Genomic DNA, 13055 nt, shown 5'->3' with positions numbered 1-13055 from the left:
CAGGACATCCACACAATTTCACTTTCTTTTTTTCAACAGTTTATGGACTTCACTTGGTTGGATTAGACCCTGAAAATGCTTCAAAGCAACACATGGATCCATTTGCAGAGGGACAAAATATCTCTGTCAAGTCAACTTAGATATCTCAGAATGTAGATAACTGTCTCATTGTCATTGGGCCGTGCTTTCCACGCTTTGAATTTGACATTTCTTCAACATGAAAAAAATATTGCAAATGGAATTAGGAGAAGATTCTAAAACCAACATTAAAATTTTGCATGTTGTAATTTTTATAATGCTCAGGATTTATCTATACTCTGTTTCCACGCTGCATAGTTTTAGTCGCCAAGGAATAATGGAATATGTATCTTTTCTATTGTAACATAAAAAGAAAAAGGTTTAAGCAAAAAAACACGTCTAATATTAATAAAAATTAAAACATAAGATCAATTTTGAAAATGAGACTGAAGTGGACTTCAGTGCAAGTTTTTTTTTGGATGAAAGCCTCAAGATGTCCCCACACATAAAAGTATGAGACTAATTCTCGATCAAGGCTCGGGTAAATACCCCTAGTCACAAGCTGTTTTCAGTGAGATTCGAATAGTTGGCCCACCGGAAGTCTAGTTACAAGCTAAATCACAGCTCATGGTTTTTTGGTGCAAGTGTTATGTTGAGTGAAGCTTAAGCGCTGTCGTACTGCGCATGACTGAAATGTTGACGTTTTAGTATTAGCTCAAGTGACAATCCTCAGCCGTTGAATCCATTCAGATCTGACGGCTATTATCAGTCTATTAAGTCAAAGTATAAAAGGCAACAAATCTGAGGAAGTGCACAGCAACTTTATCTTCTTCTCTCTCGCGTTTTACATTAGATTTCAGGTTCTTATCTTCTACTCTTTCAAATATTGTAATCAGGTTTTAGATTCTTGAGAATCTTGTTAGCAGAAATTACAGGGTGATTTTTCTGGGATAGGCTTTCGGTTTTTCTGGTTAGCTTATTGTGATTACAGGGAAGTTAGAGTGATTATTGTAACAGTGTAAGAGTTGAGCGATTTGGGTTGTGATTGAGTTGTACTTGTAATACTTTGATCCTTATAGTGCAGTGAGTCCCAATTTGCTTGGAGCTCAACGTGGATGCAGTTTATTCCACTGGAATAAGCGAACCACGGTAAAAATCTTGTGTTCTTGATTGTGTTCTTGGTAGATTAAGTCTTGTGATTGTGTTTGTGAGTGTTGATTGATAGGTTTGAATTCTGTTTTAAATACAACAGTGGTATTAGAGCGAGATTAGGGTTTATTCGGTCTGATTTGAGTGATTCTTGAAACCTAGGGTTTATACAAATTGGGGGTTTCAGTATAATCAGTCAAATTAGTGGCTTAGGGCTTAGAAAACCTTATAATATCCAATCAACTTCATGAAATTATTCGAATTCAACCTTAACCAAGATTAGGGTTTATGAGTCAATCCTAGATCCAAACAGTAATCCGTCACTATGACTACTACAAGAGTCAAAATCACCCAATTTGATGGGAAAATTGATTTCAACAGTTGGAAAAAGAAAATGAAGGCGTTGTTATCTCATAACAAGGTAGCCATCGCACTAGAAAAGGACGTGACCAAATGGTCAGAGGAGAAAGTGAAAAAGAAGGCAGAGCTGGAGGAGGAGGCGTACAATCTGATAATCATGAACCTCTCCGACGCGGTCCTGCGGAAGGTAGACAGTTTTGAAACTCCGGCAGTGGTATGGGGTAAACTCGAATCTCTTTATACATTACAATCTGCTCCTAATCTAGCTTACTTAAAAAATGTTTTATTTGCATATAAAATGGATAGCTCTAGGACTATTGATGAGAATATTGATGAGTTCTTGAAACTGACCCAAGTGTTGAAGGGTGCGGATCAAGAACTCGAAGACTCGAGTTTAGCTATGATTCTTTTGAATTCTTTAACTGAAGATTACCAGGTTGTAAAAAATGCCTTTCAATATACTGATACTATCCCAAGCGTCGATTTAATAGTTTCAGGATTAAAAGCTAGGGAATTAGAGATTAAAGTGTAGAGAAGAACTGTTAGTAATCTTTTTGTTAAAGGAAAGGGTAATTTTAATCAGATTAGTAATTCTGTCCAGTCTGATAGTGGGCTTAGGAATAAGAAAAAGGGAAGACAAAAACGTAAAGCCAAAGGAGAAACCAGGAAGTGTTTCTTTTGTAACAAGGTTGGCCATTTGAAAAAGAACTGTTATGCCTGGCTTAAGAAACAGAAACAAGGGAATACTGAAAGCAACCTAGCAACCTCTAAGTCCAGTTTAGAAGAATTTGAAGTTTTAACTGTTTCTAAAACAGAAAAGATAAATGATTGGGGTAATGGACTCTGGGTGCTCTTTTCATATGTGTCCCAATAAAGACTAGTTTCAGGACTATGAGGAGAATAGGTTAGAAACTGTCTACATGGGGAATAATAATGCTTGTAGGGTTGAAGGGATAGGCAGCATCACATTAAAACTAAACAGTGGTAAAACTGTCAAGTTGACTAAAGTGAGGTACATTCCAGAATTAAAAAGAAACTTAATTTCATTAGGTGTCTTAGATGAATCTGGTTGTAGTTATAAAGCTGAAAATTGTTGCCTTTATGTTTATAAAAATAATTGTGTTTTGCTTGAAGGGATTAAAAAAATGGCTTGTATATTCTGTCTGGATCCTATTATGCTGATTGTTTAAATTCTGCTTTGGTTTCGACTAACTTGAATGTTACTGAAAAATGGCACTTAAGACTAGGCCATATGAGCCAAAAGGGCCTAGACATCCTTCATAAGCACGGCCTGGACATCCTTCATAAGCAGGGCCTGTTTGGTAAGGACCCTATTAAACCTCTTGAATTCTGTGAGACCTACATTATGGGCAAGCAACATAGGTTGAGTTTCCAATAAGGGACTTACCTGGCTGCCAATTGCTTAAAATACTTGCATGCTGACTTGTGGGGACCTGAAAGGGTCAAATCACATGGGGATAGTAGTTATTTTCTGTCCATAGTAGATGATTACAGTAGGAAGGTGTGGGTTTTCTTGCTTAGGACTAAGGATGAAGCTTTGGGTAGGTTTAAAAGTTGGAAGGTCCTTGTAGAGAACCAAACTGACAGAAGAATTAAAACCCTTAGAACAAACAATGGTTTAGAGTTCTGTAACCAGGAATTTGACTTTTATTACACTGAACATGACATCCTAAGACATAGAACTGTTAGGAGAACCCCTCAGCAGAATGGGGTTGCTGAAAGAATGAACAGAACCCTTTTAGAGAATGTGAGATGCCTCCTCTTTACATCCTGCCTTCCTAAGTCATTTTGGGGAGAAGCCCTAAACACAGCTGCCTATCTTATTAACAAAAGTCCCTCAAGTGCCATCAGCTTTAAGTGTCCTGAGGAAAAATGGAGTAATAGGAAACCTAGTTTAGGACACTTGAGGACCTTTGGATGTGCTGCATACGTCCATAACAGTGAAGGGAAATTAGATCCTAGGTCACTTAGGTGTGTCTTCCTAGGTTATCAAGAGGGAACCAAAGGGTATAGGCTTTGGGATAGAAGTACCCCAAGAGTCAGAATAATAATCAGTAGGGATGTAATTTTCAATGAAAATATATTTCCTTGCAAGGTTGCTAACCCTGATGCAGGATCAACAAGCAACAATCCTATGAACCAGGACCAGCCTGAGAGAGTCCAAATTGAGGTGGAGCCTACTGAAATTCAACCTGGATTGGAACATCAGGAAGCTAAAGTAAATGAACTAGATCTAGACCCTGACTTGGAAGAGGAAAATGCAACAGAACCTGCAGAACCCCATCCTGATCCTTTAGCCCAGTACCAGCTAGCCAGGGATAGAAGTAGGAGAGAAATCAGGCCACCATCAAGATACTCTTATGCAGATTTGATTTACACAGCCCTGGTGGTAGGGGCTCAAGTAAAGAGGTCAGAATCAGACTGCTATAAAGAAGCAGTCAGATCCAAAGACATAGCACAATGGCAAGCTGCAATGAAGGAAGAGATGTTGTCCCTTAAGGTAAATGGAACCTGGTCTTTGGTTCCAAATACCAAAGACCAAAAACTAGTTGAGTGTAGATGACTATTCAAACTTAAGAAAGGTATAACCTCTTCTGACCCTCATAGGTATAAGGCTATGTTGGTAGCTAAAGGTTACACACAGCGGGAGGGAATAGACTTTAACGAGATATTCTCCCTCGTTGTGAAATATAAAACCATTAGGATAATGTTAGCCATTGTTGCCCATAAGGACCTAGAATTAGAACAGTTAGATGTCAAGACTGCCTTTTTGCATGGGAATTTGGATGAAAAAATTTACATGAGACAGCCCATAGGTTTTGTAGATAGAAACCTGCCCAACCATGTATGCTTACTTCACAAATCCTTATATGGACTGAAACAGTCCCCTAAACAGTGGTATAAATGTTTTGATGTTTTTATTCTTAGTATTGGCTTCAATAAAAGCAAATATGACAGTTGTTTCTATTATGCTTTATATGATGATATGCCTTTGTATTTGCTACTGTATGTTGATGACATGCTTTTAATTTGCAAGTCTAAATCTAGGATAGAAGAGTTAAAGAAAAAATTAAACTCTGAATTTGATATGAAAGATTTAGAACATGCAATAAGGATTTTAGGCATGGTCATAGATAGAAACAGAAAGCATAATGAACTAAAGGTGCATCAGACTTCATATTTACAAAAACTAGTGACCAAATTTGGCATGACAGGTTCTAAAGTAGTAACAATACCTTTGGATGGACATTTCATGTTAAGTAAGAGTCAATGTCCCAAAACAGATGCAGATTTAATTAAAATGGAAAATGTTCCCTATGCTAATGTAATTGGGTCTGTTATGTATGCCATGATCAGCACTAGACCTGACCTCTCCTTTTCAATTTCCCTTTTAAGTCGATTTATGTCAAATCCTGGTTTTAAGCATTGGCTTACCCTCAAATGGTTGTTTAGGTATATTAATAGTACATTGAATGTTGGCCTGGAATATGGAAAAAGATTTGACTCACTTGATCTTGTAGGTTTTGTAGACTCTGATTTTGCAGGTGAAAAGGACTCAAGAAAGTCAACTACTGCATACTTGTTTACCTTTGGGGGGGGAATTGTGTGAGCTGGAAGTCCTAGCTTCAGCCAATTGTTGCATTGTCCACCACCGAGACAGATATGTGGCTGTCACAGACGTATTCAAAGAAGCCCCTTGGCTCCAAGGATTACTATCAGAGGTAGAGTTACTGGACGGTACAGTTACTGTCTATTCAGACAGCCAAAGTGCCATCCACTTGTGCAAGAATCTTGTGTACCACGAACGGACCAAACATGTTGATGTTAAGTACCACTTTGTGAGGGAGCTAGTTCAGAAAGGAGTGATCAGCCTGAAAAAGGTACCAACTGAAGACAATCCTGCTGACATGGGAACAAAGGTAGTCACTCCGGTTAAGTTCAAGCACTGCTTGAACTTACTGCATGTCAAATGACCTGCAGCAATCGAGCTGTGATAAGCAATTTGTGGTGAAACTGCACTGATAAGGTTACTTGGTTCTCTTGATTTGATGGTGTGTTAAAGCTTCAAGGTGGAGATTGTTGAGTGAAGCTTAAGCGGTGTCGTACTGCGCATGACTGAAACACTGACGTTTTAGTATTAGCTCAAGTGACAATCCTCAGCCGTTGAATCCATTCAGATCTGACAGCTATTATCAGTCCATTAAGTCAAAGTATAAAAGGCAGCAGATCTGAGGAAGCGCACAGCAACTTTATCTTCTTCTCTCTCACGTTTTACATTAGATTTCAGGTTCTTATTTTCTACTCTTTCAAATATTGTAATCAGGTTTTAGATTCTTGAGAATCTTGTTAGCAGAAATTATAGGGTGATTTTTCTGGGATAGGCTTTCGGTTTTTCCGGTTAGCTTATTGTGATTACATGGAAGTTAGAGTGATTATTGTAACAGTGTAAGAGTTGAGCGATTTGGGTTGTGATTGAGTTGTACTTGTAATACTTTGATCCTTATAGTGCAGTGAATCCCAATTTGCTTGGAGCTCAACGTGGATGTAGTTTATTTCACTGGAATAAGAGAACCACGGTAAAAATCTTGTGTTCTTGATTGTGTTCTTGGTAGATTAAGTCTTGCGATTGTGTTTGTGAGTGTTGATTGATAGGTTTGAATTCTGTTTTAAACACAACATGTTAACTAAAGCTGGAAGTGGGTTTGGCCACCAAACTTGAAAGAGAAAGAAATCACAGAAAACAGAGGCCTGTAAATAGGTGACATGAACACAAATGAAAGATGACATAAGGGTTGATGCGTGAAAAAATGACAGTAGAAAGATTAATGATTCCAGTGGATGATAATTGGAAGAACGATGATAAATGTGTGTAGTGGTTTGGACATGAAAAAGATGGGAACCAACCAGTTAATCTAGAAGAAATTTAATTTAGTTAAATATATAAGGGAACCTACATAAATCACGTTTATCCATGATTTCCTGTCTGTCAATACCTTTGTATAGCAACTCTATATTCTTTGATTGCATATTTCTTAAATAGTTGTAGCTCTGTTTATGGTTGTACATTCCTTAATTAGCCGTAGTCTTGTAATATATTAAGACTTATTGTAATGCAAAGTATTATTCTGAATTTTACCAAATCACTTGCGTAATCTCTGTATGGTATCAAAGCGTTCTTTTCCCACGAGATCAGAAACCTCTTCCAAATCCATGTCGTCTGGTGTTAACTCTCTTCCCCCAGAGCCCACTAGCTCCAACTCTACGTCTACACTTCCTCTCGTTACGATCAACACTTTCAGCCAATTGCCCTACAAACTCACTTCCTCAAATTATCCTTCCTGGCGTGCAACTTTCCTCACCATTGTCATTTGATATGATCTAATGAAATATGTGGACGGCACCCTTAGGTGTCCTCCTCCACCTACTGCGGATTCTTCTACCTCTGCTGTGGCACTCTATGCGCACTGGTACAGACAAGATTAGTTATTGCTGAATGCCATTTTTGCTTCAGTTTTTGAAGCAGTTATGCCCCTTATTGCTATGGCAACTACAAGTCGTGATGCCTGGCAGCATCTCGCCCACTTGTTTGCTAGCAAATCTCGGGCCCGGATCATGCAGTTGAAGGAAGATCTTACTCTTATTCAAAGGGGTTCCCGTACGGTGTCTAAGTTCCTTCATGCAATTAAGGTAATTGCTGATGAACTTTCATTGATTGATGCACCTGTTTCAGATGATGATTTGACGTTATATGTGCTTAATGGCCTTGGCTCTGAGTTTCGAGATATGGTGGCTCCCATCCGTACGAGAGAAACTGCCTTGTCTTTTGCAGAGTTGCATGATCTGTTACTCGATCATGAACACTATCTCAAACGCATGGACGGAAATTCTTCGACCCTGGTTGTCACTGCAAATTCCTCCCAACGGAAGCCATCAAATCCTCGATTCAAAAACAAGAATCGTCCCAAACAAAATTTCTCCAACAAAGCTTCTTCAAAGAAGTCCTTTGTTGTGTGCCAAATCTGTGATCACCTCGGTCACACTGCAAAGAATTGTGTCAAACTGCAGTCTCGACCTGCTGCCAACTGCACTACTTCTACAGCTCCATTGAATGGCAAATGGCTTCTTGATTCCACTGCTTCTCATAACATTACGTCTGATTTGGCTAATCTCTCCATTCATTCAGAATATGATGGACAAGATGAGGTTGTTCTTGGAGATGGTACAGGCTTGCAAGTTGCTAACATCGGTTCCACTACCATTTCATCCCCTTCTTGCTCTCTTACTTTAAAAGAAACTCTGCATGTGCCTCTTATTCACAAAAAAAATAATCTCCGTTCACAAGTTTACTCATGATAACAATGTTATTGTTAAATTTCACCCCTCCTTTTACCTTATGAAGGATCGGATGACGGGAGCAGTGCTCATGCGCGGTAGATGCGAAGGTGGTGTTTATCCTATGGAACTATGTCGGTCCTCACCTCAAGCTCATGCTGTCACTTTGGCTGGAACTCGTACTTTAGTTGATCGTTGGCATCATCGGCTAGGTCACCCTGCTCCAAAGCTTTTATCATTTCTTCTCCGTAGCTATAACTTGCCTGTGTCCTCCTCTAAGTCCTTATTGTCTTGTATTTCATGTCATTGTAATAAGTCGCACCGATTGCCCTTTAGTGTCACTTCCCTTACGAGCCATGCTCCTCTTGAATACTTATATGCCGATGTTTGGGGACCATCCCCGGTTCCTTCTGTTGATGGCTACCGCTATTATGTACTTCTTGTTGATCATTTCACAAAGTACTATTGGTTTTATCCTATGCGTAATAAGTTGGATGTGTCTTCTATTTTTGAACAATTTATCACCATGGTTGAAAACCAATTCACCGGAAAAATTAAAAATTTTTATTCCGACAACGGTGGTGAATTTATCAAACTCAGACTACTTCTGGCTGCTCGTGGCATTAGCCATTTCACCACAGCCCCGCATACTCCCCAACAAAATGGCACTGTCGAACGTCGCCATCGCCATATCGTTGAAACTGGAATGACCCTTTTACATCATGCCTCGGCTCCTTCCACTTATTGGTCATATGCCTTGGCCACAGCAATTTACCTTATTAATCGTCTTCCTACTCAATTACACTCATGTCAAAGTCCCTTTGAAGTGTTATTTGGACGAGTTCCAGACTATCATAAGTTGCGCACCTTTGGCTGTCAATGCTACCCTTGGCTTGTTCCCTATCGTGCAAATAAATTTCAACCCAAGTCCCAACCTTGTGTTTTTCTCGGTTACTCCCTGTCTCAACATGCTTTTCAATGTCTGGACCTTCACACGGGTAAGATTTATCTCTCTCGTCATGTCATTTTTTATGAAAACATTTTTCCCTTCACAAAAGCGACTACCTCTGTTCCTGCAACAGTTGCTACACCGTGTCCTCCTTCTTCCAATCCCACTCATGTTCCCCCGGTTTGCATGGTTCCATTGGATGATCACCCTGTTACACCTACAGCGCCTGATGACACGGCAACCGTGACTTCGTCTCCTACACCAGGTATGGTCTCATCTTCTCCTACTAGTAATCCACCCTCCTCGGAGTCGCCTCTGCCCATAGCACCTGCACCTCCTACTTGCACTCATCCCATGGTCACTCGGGCTCAGAATAATATTTTCTGTCCCAAGCAGCTCTTGGTTGCTACCAAGCATCCTCTTGCACCACCGTTGGAACCAACTTGTGTCTCTCAGGCTCTCAAGGACCCCAAGTGGCGTAAAGCCATGGCAGATGAATTTACTGCATTAGTCTCACATGGTACTTGGAAACTGGTTCCTAAGCCTTCAGCTTCCAATTTAATTGGCTGTAAATAGGTGTTTCGGATTAAGCGTCATCCAGATGGTACAGTGGATCGGTTTAAGGCACGTCTTGTAGCAAAGGGGTTCAATCAACGCCCAAGTGTCGATTATGCTGAGACTTTCAGCCCTATTATAAAACCGACCACCATTCGGCTCATTCTCTCACTGGCTCTGTCAAACAATTGGCCCCTCAAGCAAATCGATGTCAATAATGCGTTTCTTCATGGCCAGTTAACTGAGCAAGTATTTATGTAGCAACCTGCAGGCTTCATCGATCAGTCCCACCCTCATCATGTTTGTTCTCTCCAGAAATCCATTTATGGTCTCAAGCAGGCGCCTAGAGCCTGGTATAATGCATTGCGCTCCGGCCTTCTTGAATTGGGTTTCTATAATTCCAAGTCTGACAGCTCCTTATTTATCTTCAATCAGGATGGAGTTTTACTATATGTGCTGGTGTACGTTGATGATTTAATCCTCACCTGTAATAATAGCCAGTTCTTGCAGCATGTTGTCAAATCTTTAGGTGAAAAATTTTCTCTAAAGGAACTCACTGATCTGCATTATTTTCTCGGGGTGGAAGTTATTCCAGTTCAGCAAGGTCTGTTTCTTTCTCAGAACCGTTACATTCATGATCTCCTTACCAGGTTGAAGATGGCTGGTGCTAAGGAAGTTCAAACCCCCATGTCTGTGACTGCTAAGCTCATGCTTGATGATGGTTCTGCTAACTGTGAAGCTACTGAATACAGACGCACAATTGGCTCCCTTCAGTACCTCTCGCTCACTCGCCCAGACCTCGGTTTTGCAGTCAATTGACTTGCTCAGTTCATGCACAAACCAACGGTCACACACTAGCAACATGTTAAACGACTCATGCGCTATGTCAAGCAGACCATTCACTTTGGTCTCCTACTGCGTCGACAATCAAACCCAGTGCTTAGAGGCTTCTCTGATGCTGACTGGGGTGGTGATCTTGATGATCGTAAGTCTACCACGGCTTATATAATTTTTCTGGGCAATAATCCCATTAGCTGGCGCACTAGGAAGCAGAAGGCCGTGGCTCGCTCCGCTACGGAAGTAGAGTATCGTGCATTGGCCACTACAGCTTCAGATATAGCTTGGATAAAATATCTTCTTGATGAACTTGGGCTTATGTTACGTGAACCACCGCTACTTCTCTGTGATAACGTTGGCGTAACCCAGCTTAGTCTCAACCCTGTCATGCATTCCAGGATGAAACATATTGCTATCGATCTTCACTTTGTTCGTGACTTTGTTAGTCGTGGAAAATTGCGTGTTGCCCATGTTCACACGGATGACCAACTTGCTGATTTACTGACAAAGCCTCTTGCTCGGTCTCGATTCAACTTGTTATGTGGAAAAATCAACGTTGCTGATGGAACGTCCATTTTGAGGGGTCGTATAAGGGAACCTACATAAATCACGTTTATCTGTGATTTCCTCTTTGTTAATACCTTTGTATAGCAACTCTATATTCTTTGATTGTATATTCCTTAAATAACTGTAGCTCTGTTTATGGTTGTACATTCCTTAATTAGCCGTAGTCTTGTAATATATTAAGACTCGTTGTAATGCAAAGTATTATTCTGAATTTTACCAAATCACTTGCGCAATCTCTATAAAATATATGTCATGGAATGAGGCCACGATGCCAGCCAAGCCTTAAAGAAAATAAACTTAAAAATCAAGGGCATGATAGTGGGCTTACTCCATATTTTTCGAGGACCGGGGCTGAAATTATAAATTCTCTCTGTTTTGGAAAAAAGATTTCGCTGGTTAGGGAAAGTCCGAGAATCTCGGATTTCCTAGTCTGGGTGCGTACGCTCCTAGGGTTGCCTTTTCAAGGCGTGCGCTGCCCCTCTGATGGCTTTGCCATCGGCGGGGAACGGCGGTTTTAGTGATCTTGTGAATTTTTCATATGCTCAGGCAGTTTCTCAACTTACAGACAAGGTTTCTAAACATGCAGAAAACTCATCATTCAAGTTACCAATGCGTTTTCCGGTGGATATTGATGGAGAGTTGGGCTTTGTGTTTTCGGATTCAGAGATGGTGAAGGCTGCGGAAGATTTGAAGTTTGCCTTAGTGATGAAATTCATGAGAGTGAGGCCTTCCATTGACAAGTTACGTCTGCATGTGGTGAAAAACTGGGGTCTGATAGAGATCCCACAGATTAGTTTCATGGATGACTACCATATCTTAATTCACATGAAAAATGAACGTGATTTTATCACGGTTGGACACGGGAAGGAAGATCTGTGGAGGGGAACCCATTTCGGCTATTCAAATGGACTAGGGACTTTGACCTTGAGAAGGAATCTCCTTTGGCTCCTCAATGGATATTCTTACCAGGTTTGCCGATGCATCTGTACAGAAGGGATTGTCTTCAAATTCTAGCAACTCGGTTTGGCCGTTTCCTTGGAACTGATAATGCTACATTGAATAAAACGAGAGCTACGGGTGCAAGGTTGTGTGTTGAAATGAATCTCAAGGAGGAGCCTATCAAAGGGTTCCCTATTACCGTGTCAGCAAATAGAAATATTTGGCAAGAAGTCAGGTATGAAAAACCAGGTTTTTACTGCACCAAGTGCTGTAGACAGGGGCATACAAAAGTGGTTTGTCGGATACGGGAGGCTGGACGGAAGGCAGGAGAGGAAAAAAATAATAGATCATTGATCCAGTACCAGCAGGTTTGGAAAGAAAAAGTCAGTGAGGAAAGGAAAACAAGTGAGAAAAATAGGGAGACAGAGCGTGTTGTGGATAGATTAGAGACAGGAAATCTGGTGCGGTCTGACAAAGGGAGACAGAACGAGGTCCCAGAGATTGACCAAATATCATCTTTGGTTGGAGATGGTATTGCAGAGAAGTCTCGAAAGGACATGCCTACGTCACAGGTCTCAGAATATAGGGCTGTGGCACAAAACAACTCTGCCGCAGAGGTCGAACTGGCGGATGCAGCTAGTGTGGAACCAGTGATTAACGAAGAGTCAGATCCTTTGCAGGGACAAGAGGGGGAACGTAGGGAGGAGAAGTTGAATGCAGGTAGTACAATGGTGAGGTTGCTGGTTCAGGAAGATGATCCGCACCAAGGTTCGTATGAGGGGGGTAACACTGATCTAATTTCCGAAGTTCGAGAAGTGGAAGGTAGGACGAGGAGCGAAAATAGAAAGGAGGTTGTCGGAAGGGAGGACAATCATGGGACACTTTCAGATCGGAGGGTGAAGATGAACCGAGTGCACTAGCTAGACAAAAACAGTATAATTCGGAGCCGGAGAGTAAGCAAACGAGCCGTAAGATGGAATCAAAAAAACATACAGTGAGACAATCCCAACGGGTTTTATCCCGCCCTTCCAAACTCGATTTATGATTAAAAAGATTTTGGTTTGGAATCTGCGAGGGCTAGGTAGTTCTCGTAATCGGTTAAAAAGTTTAGTTAAGAAGTTTGGTGTGTCTATTGTGGGAATTCTGGAACCTTTTGCTACGGATGATAAGAGGAGTCGTCTAGCCTTTGTGTTGGGGTTACCGAACCATTGTAGTAATGCGGTTGTTAACGGTAAGATTTGGATTTTCTGGAGTGATGATTGTGATTGGGAGGTGTTATCTATGACTAACCAATCAATTTCAGGGATTTTTCGGTGTGGGGAAGAGA

This window comes from Pistacia vera, unplaced genomic scaffold (genome assembly GCF_008641045.1).
Source record: "Pistacia vera cultivar Batoury unplaced genomic scaffold, PisVer_v2 Contig1055, whole genome shotgun sequence".
Taxonomy (NCBI): domain Eukaryota; kingdom Viridiplantae; phylum Streptophyta; class Magnoliopsida; order Sapindales; family Anacardiaceae; genus Pistacia; species Pistacia vera.
The sequence above is the reverse complement of the archived record's forward strand: the minus strand, read 5'-3'. Positions refer to the sequence as shown.